The following is a 12741-nucleotide window of genomic DNA, read 5'->3' as shown; positions in this document are numbered from 1 at the left end:
CTGCATCACACTGTTGAATCTTCTCCTAGTAGGATCTAGGATCTAGTGCTTACCTCGTATATTTCCTATAAAGGAATCAATTTTATGTTAAGGGTACAAAACCTGCTTCAATAGACTCTCATCCTCCAAAAATTTGAAATGTAAAGTCAGGCTAAGAGTTGGTGTCAAACCCAAGTCTCACCTTTCTACATTCATGGTGCTGTGCGGACTGGCTAGCCAAGGGTCATGCCACAGTGGGTCAGAAGCTGTGGTGATCACAGGTCACCCAGAATGTAGCTTTGGGTCAGAAGCTTCTTGTGACTTGTTTCCAGTGAAGAAATCAACAAGGAGAGCATTGCCAGTGCTCTTCCAGTGAGAAGCTTTCTGGAAGGTGGAGTTTGGAGCAGAGCAAGGTGATGTGGGATTTCTGCAGCAACAAAGCTGGCTTGTTGAGCAGTGAAAATTAGAAATGGGGAACCCAGGCTGGAAATGGTCAGCATGGATGCTGGTATCCAGATGAGGAGGAATTGTGTTGCCAAGACACATGGACATCACCAGACGGTCAACACAGAAATCAGATTGACTATGTACTCTGCAGCCAAAGATGGAGAAGCTCTATACAGTCAGTGCAAACAAGACCTGAGCTGACTGTGGCTCAGACCATGAGCTTCTCGTTGCAAAATTTAGACTTAAGAATTGGAGCCTTTGAACTATGGTGCTTACCTCGTATATTTCCTATAAAGGAATCAATTTTCTGTTAAGGGTACAAAACCTGCTTCAATAGACTCTCATCCTCCAAAAATTTGAAATGTAAAGTCAGGCTAAGAGTTGGTGTCAAACCCAAGTCTCACCTTTCTACATTCATGGTGCTGTGCGGACTGGCTAGCCAAGGGTCATGCCACAGTGGGTCAGAAGCTGTGGTGATCACAGGTCACCCAGAATGTAGCTTTGGGTCAGAAGCTTCTTGTGACTTGTTTCCAGTGAAGAAATCAACAAGGAGAGCATTGCCAGTGCTCTTCCAGTGAGAAGCTTTCTGGAAGGTGGAGTTTGGAGCAGAGCAAGGTGATGTGGGATTTCTGCAGCAACAAAGCTGGCTTGTTGAGCGGTGAAAATTAGAAATGGGGAACCCAGGCTGGAAATGGTCAGGATGGATGCTGGTATCCAGATGAGGAGGAATTGTGTTGCCAAGACACATGGACATCACCAGACGGTCAACACAGAAATCAGATTGACTATGTACTCTGCAGCCAAAGATGGAGAAGCTCTATACAGTCAGTGCAAACAAGACCTGAGCTGACTGTGGCTCAGACCATGAGCTTCTCGTTGCAAAATTTAGACTTAAACTGAAGAAAGTAGGGAAAAGCACTAGGCCACTCAGGTATGAACTAAATCATATCCCTGATGAATATACAGTTGTTATTGTTGTTGTTAGCTGCGAAGTCATGTCCGACCCATCGCGACCCTATGGACAATGTTCCTCCAGGCCTTCCTGTCCTCTACCATCTTCTGGAGTCCATTTAAGCTCACACCTACTGCTTCAGTGACTCCATCCAGCCACCTCATTCTCTGTCGTCCCCTTCTTCTCTTGCCCTCAATCTTTCCCAGCATTAGGCTCTTCTCCAGTGACTCCTTCCTTCTCATTAGGTGGCCAAAGTATTTGAGTTTTAGCTTCAGGATCTGGCCTTCTAAAGAGCAGTCAGGGTTGATCTCCTCTAGGACTGACTGGTTTGATCGCCTTGCAGTCCAAGGGACTCGCAGGAGTCTTCTCCAGCACCATAGCTCAAAGGCCTCAATTCTTTGGCGCTCGGCCTTTCTTATGGTCCAACTTTCACTGCCATACATTGCAAATGGGAAGACCATAGCCTTGACTATATGCACTTTTGTTGACAGGGTGATGTCTCTGCTTTTTAGTGTGCTGTCTAGATTTGTCATGGCTTTCCTCCCGAGGAGCAAGCGTCTTTTAATTTCTTGGCTACAGTCTCCACCTGCAGTGATCTTGGAGCCCAGGAAAATAAAATCTGTCACTACCTCCATTTCTTCCCCATCTATTTGCCAGGAATTGAGAGGGCCGGATGCCATGATCTTAGTTTTCTTAATGTTTAGTTTCAACCCAACTTTTGCACTCTCCTTCTTCACCCTCAACAAGAGGCTCTTTAGTTCTTCTTCACTTTCTTCCATTAGAGTGGTATCATCTGCATATCTTAGGTTGTTGATATTTCTTCTGGTAATCTTAATTCCAACTTTTGATTCATCTAGCCCTGCCTTTCTCATGATGTGCTCTGCATATAAGTTAAATAGGCAGGGCGACAGTATACAGCCTTGCCGGACTCCTTTCCCAACTTTGAACCAATCAGTGGTTCCGTGTCCAGTTCTCACTGTTGCTTCTTGGCCCACATATAGATTTCTCAAGAGACAAATAAGATGGTCTGGTACGCCCATCTCTTTAAGAACTTGCCACAGTTTGTTATGATCCACACAATCAAAGGCTTTAGCATAATCAATGAAGCAGAAGTAGATGTTTTTCTGGAGCTCTCTAGCTTTTTCCATAATTCATCATATGTTGGCAATTTGATCTCTAGTTCCTCTGCCTCTTCGAAATCCTGCCTGTACTTCTGGTAGTTCTCGATCCACATACTGCTGGAGTCTAGCTTGTAGGATTTTAAGCATAACTTTACTAGCATGAGAAATGAGTGCAATGGTGCGATAGTTCGTTTTGCCTTTTGGTACTGTCCATAGGGTTTTCATGGCAAAGACACTGGAGTGGGTTGCCATTTCCTTCTCCAGTGGATCACGTTTTGTCAGAACTCTCTGCTATGTCCTGTCCATCTTGGGTGGCCCTGCACGGCATAGCTCATAGCTTCATTGAATTACACAAGCCCCTTCGCCACGACAAGGCAGTAATCCATGAAGGGGGAATATACAGTAGAGGTGACAAATAGATTTAAGGAATTAGATCTGATAGACAGATTGCCTGAAGAACTGTGGACAGACGTTCGCAACATTGTACAAGAGGTAGCAACTAAAACCATCCCAAAGAAAAAGAAATACAAGAAAGTAAAATGGCTGTCTGAGGAAGCTCTGCAAATAGCTGAGGAAAGTGCATATAGTCAAGGTTATGGTCTTCCCATTTGCAATGTATGGCTGTGAAAGTTGGACCATAAAAAAGGCTGAGCGCCAAAGAATTGGAGCCTTTGAACTATGGTGCTGGAGAAGACTCCTGCGAGTCCCTTGGACTGCAAGGCGATCAAACCGGTCAGTCCTAGAGGAGATCAACCCTGACTGCTCTTTAGAAGGCCAGATCCTGAAGTTGAAACTCAAATACTTTGGCCACCTAATGAGAAGGAAGGATTCACTGGAGAAGAGCCTAATGCTGGGAAAGATTGAGGGCAATAGAAGAAGGGGACGACAGGGAATGAGGTGGCTGGATGGAGTCACTGAAGCAGTAAGTGTAATGTATGTGATTGACATACAGGTTAACAACTACAGGAGGCACTGTGCTGGACAGCTCCGGTAAGGAGCTGCGTTCGGCTGGAAAACCTCGCAAGCCTATTGGTTCACAGCCTGGCAAGAAAACCAGGTTTGAATCCATTGGCTAGCGCTCACCTGGAAAGGTACAAAAGGACCCAAGTAACCTCTTTTCCCCAGTTTGCTTTGTTCCAGTTTGCCATTCCAATAAAGACCAATTGTAGCCTTCACGTGTGTTTGTGTTACTGCTCCAAACCTAACAGTGGTGACGAAGGTGGGATCCTGTTTTGGTATCCGCTAAGCAACTGCCGAGGTATCCGCAACCAGCTGATCAACCCAGCGTAGAGCGCCGAAGCAGCTACGCTCAACCGGTCTACCCAGCATCGACCGCCAAAGCAACCACGCTCAACCGGTCAACCTGGCGGATGCTCGAAGTAGGATCGGAACCCAGGAGCAGAGAAACGGCAAGATCGGACAAGATGGCACAATTTGGTCAGATACCTGCGTTCGACATCATGCATCCCGAACGATGGGAGTCACACGTGGGTCAAGTGGAACTATTCATGAAAATGAACCGCATCAAGGACGATGAGTTAAAGAGTTAAAACATCTGCTCGAGTAGATCAGATGTTTACGATATAGCAATAAGGTTGTGCGCTCCGGATTCCCCAGACGAAGCTGACTACAGTGATCTCTGGTCCAAGTTGGACCAGCATTTTAACCTGCGGATGTCGGAGCTGGCCTGGAGATACCAGTTCGTGCAGCGAGATCAGCGGCCCCGTGAGTCGGCTGCTAACTTCATCGCTGGGGTCCGACAAGCGGCTCAGTTGTGCAAGTTCGACAACCTGGAAGAATGTCTAAGGGACAGAATCATCTTCGGTCTCTGAGACCAAAAGCTGCAGCAGAAACTTTTTGCATGACCCAAGTTGATACTGCAGGAGGTACAGAATGAGGTGCTGGCCCGAGAGATGGCTGAACAATCAGAACAATCAGAGTCCCAGACCAGCAGTTCTGGGGGAGCCATTCACCAGGCAAACGTGTGCGGAAAAAGCGGCAGCACCATCGACCAGACCGGAGTGGATGCACTCCAGATGAAACGGGACGAGACGACCAGAGGGGACAACGGTCGACAGCAGCCAACCCAGAAAAGAAATGCTCTGGATGCTCTTGCTGCAACACCAAGCCGAAATGCGCAGGATGCGGAGGCAACTACCCCCGGTCTACCTGTAAGTTCTGGATGGCCAAGTGCAGAGCATGCGGGAAGACCAGTCACAGCGCGGCTGTCTGCTGCAACCGCACCTGCAACAGCCTACACGATGTGGACGTGGAAGATCTTCAATCGACAGGTACTGGGGCTGAACAGCAAATTACGTCGGTTAACTGTTAGGAGGTGAGCCGTTTATAACACGGAGACCCGCTGGCTGTTAACTCCAAAAATCAGGCTGGATGTGCATCCCATGTAACATGGACCTTGACTCTGGCTCAGCAGTCTCAGCAGTCTCATGAGACATTTACCCATATTTGCAGCTGGAGCAAGCAGAGGTCCACCTTGAGGCCATCTAGTTTCGCACTAACAGACTTTCAGCAAACGCCTAAGGGGGAGGCAACACTTGCAGTGTGCTATGGGGGATTCCAGGGGCAATTGGATGTCCTAGTGGTTGAAGGGCAGAGTATTAAACTGGTTCAAGCCTCTGGGCATCAGTATAACAGGAATACATACCACCCGAGCTCACAACATCGAATCCATTTGCAATGCTTTTGCAGACGTATTTGATGAGACTCTAGGGCCACCAATTACATTTAAATTAAACCCCAACATTACCCCAATCAAAATCAAACCCCAGAGGGTACCGTTCACCCTCAAACACAAGATAGAGAGGGAGCTGGATAAATTAGTCGCGCAAGGGGTCCTAAAGCCAGTTGATGGAGCTGAGTGGGAGACTCCTATAGTCACCCCACTGAAGGCAAACGGAAAGGTGAGGATCTGCATGGACTATAAATGTACTATAAATAGAGCCTTAAATCAGCATGCTTACCCGGTCCCAACAGTCAGTAGCATCATTGCATCGCTTCAGGGCGGCGCAATCTTTGCAATACTCGATCTGGCACAAGCGTATCAGCAGTTGCCAGTCAGCAAAGAGACCACAGATGCACAGACGATTGTTACCCACAAGGGGGCATTCCGGGTAGACCGGTTGCAATTTGGAGTTAGCGTAGCTCCAGCCATTTTTCAGGAGATCATGGAGCGAACGCTCAAGGGCATTCCAGGAGTATGCCCCTACTTTGATGACATCCTGATTGCAGGTAAGAACGAGGAGGTATTGGCTGAGCGTTTACATGCTGTGCTTGAAAGATTTAGGGCTGCAGGTCTCAAACTCAAAAGAGACAAATGCAGCATTGGGGTAAAAGAGACTGAATTCCTGGGGTTCAGGATAGATGCTCAGGGTATCCACCCTGCAGCATCCAAGGTGGCAGCAATTAAAGGAGCTCCCACACCAAAGAATAAGGCAGAACTCCAAGCTTTCCTGGGGCTATTGAATTTTTACCATGCCTTCTTACTCCACAAAGCGTCTATAGCAGAGCCCTTACATAGGCTTCTGGACAAGAACACTACATGGAAGTGGACAAACATGCATGACAAGAGTTTCAGGGCATTAAAGGATCTCTTAGCAAGTGATGCCACAATCACTCACTTCATAGAGTCCAAGCCAACCTGTATTGCTTGTGATGCATCCCCCTATGGGGTGGGGGCAGTCCTAAGCCATTTAGAAGACAATGGGAAGCAAGTCCCCATTGCATATTATCCCAGGACATTGTCAGCGGCGGAATGGAATTACGCACAAAGAGGCCCTGGCAATAGTCGCAGGAATGAAGAAGTTCCATGACTATCTGTATGGCAGAGAATTCATCATTTTCACTGACCATAAACCCCTATTAGGTCACCACAGACAAGCAGACCCCATCTCCCAGGATGCTCCCAGGTGGTCCATCTCCCAGGTGGTCCATATTCCTGTCGGCTTATGCTTGCAAGCTAGTACACAGGCCAGGCAAGGAGATGGGCCACGCTGACGGATTGAGCAGACTATCCATAGCAAGCACTGAACCTGATCCAGCTCCTGCACATCAAATATTGTCACTGCAGGATTTTCCTGAGTGTCCCATCAATGCAAGGGACATTGCAGCAGCAACGCTGGCTGACAAACTGCTGAGCAGGGTACAGTCGTGGGTGAGCACAGGGTGGCAAGATAAATCACCAGGCCAGGAGTTCCAAGCATTCTTTAACAGGCGACATGAACTGTCTGCCTACAAAGGTTGTTTGCTGTGGGGGTGCCAGGTCATAATCCCAGAGAAGTTGAGGAATAGGGTCATACACTTACTTCATGAGGGGCACCCCAGAATTGTGTGAATGAAGGCCCTAGCCAGGAGCTACCTATGGTGGCTGGTACTGGACAAGGCCACAGAGGAACAGGTAGCTGGTTGTTACACCTGCCAGAGGTGGTCTGTACAGCCACAGGCACTAGTCCACAAGTGGGAACTTACACACACTCCTTGGTCCCGAGTCCATATTGACTTTGCGGGACTATTTCAGAGACAGACATTCTTAGTAGTAGTGGACAGCCATTCTAAGTGGTTGGAGGTGGTGCCAGTAAGTAGCATGACCACGGGAAGGACAATCCAAGTGCTCAGGGAACTCTTTGCCACACATGGCCTCCCTGATGTGTTAGTTTCGGATAACAGTCCTCAATTTACGTCTACGGAATTCCAGGTGTTTGCGAAGACCAACGGGATTAGACATGTCATGACTGCCCCGTTCCATCCATCGTCTAATGGGATGGCAGAGCACATGGTGCGCACAACCAAAGATGCTCTGCATGGGGACTGGAGACAGAGGTTAGCACAATTCTTACTCCATCAACACACCACACCCTGCACATCCACAGAAAAAAGTCCAGCGGAGCTGCGTTGGGGCAGAAGACTCATCACAAAACTGGACAGACTTCACCCTGACAGGGTTGCAGCTGAAACAGAGAAACCCAAACCCCCCAGAGAATTCAACATCGGAGAACCGGTCTGGGCTAGGAACTATGGGTCTGGACACGTGTGGGTGCCAGGGGAAGTGATTCATAGAACAGGGCCATTATCATTCATAGTAAGGGTGGAGGGGGGCAGTCAATGGAGGAGACATGTAGACCAAGTAAGGAGCAGAGCACCTGATAACACACCAGCGGGAGAGCCCAGATTTCAAACACCCTGACCTGGTTAGACAATCCGGACCAATCAGATACAGAAGCTAACAGTGGGGACACTGATCTGTGGACCATAGGGCCCGCACAGACACAACAACAGCAGGACCCAGACACATAGACAACGCAGACGGGGAAACAACACTACACAGGACTCAGGAGGGATGCTGAGGCGGTCAGGCCGGGAACACAGACCCCCGAGCTACCTCTTAGATTATGTGTGGTCTTGAGAGGAACATAGAGTCAATAATAGTTATACATTATAGGTTAAGGGGGGGGGAACACAAATGTATAGCATGTCTGTTCTTATGGGGGAAGGGGTGTAATGTATGTGACTGACATACAGGTTAACAACTACAGGAGGTGCTGTACTGGACAGCTCCAGTAAGGAGCCGTGTTCGGCGGGAAAACCTTGCAAGCCCATTGGTTGGCAGCCTGGTGGGAAAACCAGGTTTGAATCCATTGGCTAGCGCTCACCTGGACAGGTACAAAAGGACCCAAGTAACCTCTTTTCCCCAGTTTGCTTTGTTTCAGTCTGCCATTCCAATAAAGACCAATTGTAGCCTTCATGCGTGTTTGTGTTACTGCTCCAAACTTAACAGTAAGCGTGAGCCTAAATGGACTCCAGAAGATGGTAGAGGACAGGAAGGCCTGGAGGAATGTTGTCACGATGGGTCACGATGGGTCAGACACGACTTTGCAGCTAACAACAACAACTCTCATATCATATATTTTATTTATTTTATTTATTTATTTTATTTTATTTATTTATTTTATTTTATATCTGTCTGCCTTTCCCCCCCAGGTACAAGACTGTCTTTCTTTCTGTAAAAAAAGTCCTATTCAAGACTGTCTACAACCTTCTGAATTTTCTTTCTTTTCTAAAGTGTCAGCTTTATATTAACTGTGTCTTTCTAAGTGTCCCCTCAATTTCCTCATCCAAGTCCTTGATAAAAATGTTGAAGAGCCCAGGGCTCAGGACAGGACCACCACTCCGTACTCACCTTCAAGCTGCAGAGGTACCACGAAGGAGCATGTGTAATCCTTTAGTCAACTGCGAGTCCATCTAATATCATCTGCCCCATGTTTTACCAAGTTTATGATAGGAGGCACTGTGTTGAAGATTTTGCTGGGGTCTTGGGAGAACATCTGTAAGGCATTCCCTTCCTCCACCAAGCTAATCACTCCATCAAAAATGGAGAAAAGCTTAGTGTTGCATACTTCAAGTCATACTTGAATTATGTAATTCATAATTATTATAATACCACTGTCCAAGTGCTCACAAATGTACAACTTGTTAATTTATCCTGCAGTGTCTTAGAACATAGAATAATAGAATTGGAAGGGACCTAGCTTTTCAACTGGTGGTACACGTACCACATGGCAGGTGGTACGTGATTGCTAGCCAAGTGTAGCAGGGGAGGGGAATGAGCCATGCTGGCTCAGGAATTCTGAGAGTTGAAGTCCATGAGTCATAAAAGAGCCAAGGTTGCCTACCCCTGGAGGGTCTCCTGCATGAGCAGGGTGTTGTACCTGAAGACCTTCAAGGTCCTTCCAACTTATTATTCTATATTAAAGAATTTCATATTTCACACATATTTTATTATCCATGATTGTGATACTGTATTCTATATTGTTCACTAAAGAATCTTTCATTCTCTGAGCTATCTATAAACTGGTTTCTGGCTTCATATTTTAATGATTGCATTCTTTTTTTTAATGCCTCCTTAAGTAACACCAGCTGCCTGCAATTATTGCAGGTTCGCATCCCACCAGGCTCAAGGTTGTCTCAGCCTTCCATCCTTCCGAGGTAGGTAAAATGAGGACCCAGATTGTTGGGGGCAATAAGCTGACTTTGTAATAATGCCGCTTGGGGGGGGCGCGAAAGCCCTAATAAGCAGGCATATACATAGAATGAAGGCTATTGCTAAGCACATTGATTTGTCCTTAGATTGTAAGCCGCCCTGAGTCTTCGGAGAAGGGCGGGATATAAATGGGATTAAAATTAAAAAAATAAAAATAACTAAATCTTCCGCCCATTACTTCTTATCCTGCAATCAAATGCTTTGGAGAACAGATTGTCTCACCCTTTTCTGTAACAGAACAACTTCAAGCTGAGAAGCCTGTAGTTTCCTGTGTCCCATTGTGAAAGATGGGGATTTGCTGCCTGGGGCCTTTCAGTCCTCTAGGATCTTTGAAAGATTTCATTCAGTGGTTCCAAGATCACATCTGCCAGCTCCTTCAGAAATCTGGGATGTCATCCAACTGGTCCTGGTGATAGGAACTCGTCTAGGGTGGACAGGTGTTGCTTTATCTTTTACTTGCCTATTCTGACATGCCTCCCTATTCTGTCTTTTACAGTATTGTTTTTGATAGGTTGGACCGTTTCCCCCCCTTGTCAGGACCCACCTCAATCCCACATCTTAAGAAAGCAGAACTCTTGGAAACAATTTCTTCCAACAGGAACTTTTATTAAGAGTAGTTGACAGCAGGCATAATAGACAGGATCTGAGATTTCCCATGTAGAGCGATAGATTAAAGTATCCCCAAAGAAGATCCCACCCCATAGTCCACCTGCCCGATGTGGGACGGCCAATCTCCAGGTGTTAAGTCCATCGTGGGAAAAGGGGAGATAACATCGGCCCATCTTCAGCTCACACAGCAATGGTCAGCGGCTTCTTCACACCTTCCTCTTAGCACATAGAAATAAACCAGGCATGGAGGTTACGTTCCTTATTTCCTCCTTTGTTCTAGCAGACAGTTTAGGAAGATATTGTTCAGAGGTAGAAATAACACAGGAAGCAAATTGTTACATTGCAGCTGGTGGGTAGAGGGCACAGAGGCAATAAACGAAGCAAAAGTTTACATTGTAGCAGATAGAGGAAGCAGGCACATCTCCCCTCTCCCTTGGGAGTATGGCAGAACCCAAGGAAAGGTGAGATTTGATTTTGGGTCAGAGGGGATAGGCAGAAGTGAAATAGGAATGGGTTCTGACACCCCTTTTTGTGTAAAAAGAGATGCAAAGAATGAATTAAGCAGTTCTGCTTTCTTCCTTCTTCTCATCACCTCCTTGCCATCTTCCACTAGGTGACCAATCATTTCCTTGAGTTTTTTTGTTTCTTACTTTATTTTGCAAGTGACAAATGGCTGCTACTCAGTCCCTGAATAAAAGGGAGGCTTCCATCTTCTTTGGCAGGGGTTCTCTTGCCTCACCTCAAAGAGCCTTTTTCCTGACATTCCACCAGAACCTACTTTCCTATAAGTTATACTTTTGTGCTGAGATTTTTTTTTTTAATTCCATTTATATCCCGCCCTTCTCCGAAGACTCAGGGCGGCTTACAAGCTTAGCAATAGCCTTCATTCTATGTATATGCCTGCTTATTAGGGCTTTCACACACCCCAAGCGGCATTATTACAAAGTCAGGTTAATTGCCCCCAACAATCTGGGTCCTCATTTTACCTACCTCGGAAGGATGGAAGGCTGAGTCAACCTTGAGCCTGGTGGGACTCGAACCTGCACTAATTGCAGGCAGCTGGTGTTACTTAAGGAGGCATTAGCCCCCTGCTGCACCAAGGCTCTTTTGTGTGACTTCCTTTTCAATATTTGAAAGGCCTGTCAGATCTCCCTTCAATCTTGTCTATTCATGCCCGTGATTTCATGTCTTGAATTTGCCTCATCTTCAATATCAAGATTCTTTTTCTTTGAACAATTGCCAAGTGACATATTTCTCATCCAATACCTGTGCATTTCTGTTTCCTAAACAGCAACAACTTTGCTTCTTGTTCTGATAAATATGATTGGAGTTTTTTCCAGTCCTTTTCTGCAACAGGTGATTCTGCTTGCAGAATACTGATGTAGATGACAACTGCACTTATGCTGCCCAAAGGGGGTCCAGCAGCAACTAATTTCTCCCTGGAATTCATGCTTTCTGCCACACAGGCTTTTTCCTGGCTTCTGCCCCATCACCAATCTTGGAAAAGCAGTTTTGCTCTCATCCATCCCAGGGAGTGCATTTTGTGCAACAGATTATTATTATTATTATCTCACATAGTGGCACGGGGGTGATGGGGGTGATGTGTCTTTCCCTCTTCTGACTTATCTTGGGGGCAGGGGAGAAGTCCAGTGCTTGAACATGTCCACACAGGGTTCTGGGGATCAGAATCCTGACTATGAACTATGTTGTATTTTAAATTAAGTGAAAGACATACAGAGATTAGGAGCAGTCTCCACAAGCTGTTTCGTGCACTAAAGGAAGGGGCACTAGGGACCCAAGGCTGCTCAGTAGCATGGAGGGAGAGTCTTGACTTTCTAGGGCTGTCTCTTCTTTCAGCTGGTGCCATCTTCTCTGTCATGGTGGAGATTTTCTGTCCTGATGCAAGACCATCTGCCCTGGCCCTGGCCGGCTCGTTCAGCTGGGGGGGGCTCTTTATCACCGGCATAGGTTTTCCCTTTGTGGTGGTAAGTTGGACTGAAAGTCATGTGAATTAGCGTGAAGCAAAGAGGCAGCAGGCACGTTTCTCGAACCTTTATTTGAGGAGAGCACCGGACTGAACATTGCCGGGGCTTCCTGCTATTTATACATAACTTTGACAGTCAAACAACCAATAACATTGCGGAGTTCTCCCACTGCATGGCTTCGGCCAATCAGGCGGCGAGCTCTGACAGCTGGGAGCTGTGAACAATCGCCGTGCTTCTTTTCCAGCTGGTCGGCCTTGTTTGACAGCTCAGAGCTATTGTGTGTGTGTGGCCGCAGGCAGCTTGACAGCTGTCATTTGACTGCGCCTGCGTGGCCGCCTTTGACAGCTGTCACTGTCAGCCGGCCGCTGCGCATACGTGTGGCTAAGCGGCAGCCCTTTTGACAGCTGTCAAGTGTCAATGGGCTTGCCACTCTTTTCCCACACGGCGGTTATGTTGGTTTCCACTTGTTTAATACACAACACCCCTTTCCCCCCCCCTTGCTTGGATTCAACCACCTTGGATTCTGCTGGCTGTAATGGCGTTTCCTTCCCTATTGCTTTCCTGACCTGTTTCCGGCCCATTCAAAATCTGCAA

The sequence above is a fragment of the Vipera berus genome, assembly GCF_964194415.1.
Source record: "Vipera berus genome assembly, chromosome: 14".
Lineage (NCBI taxonomy): Eukaryota > Metazoa > Chordata > Lepidosauria > Squamata > Viperidae > Vipera > Vipera berus.
This window is presented reverse-complemented; position numbering follows the sequence as displayed.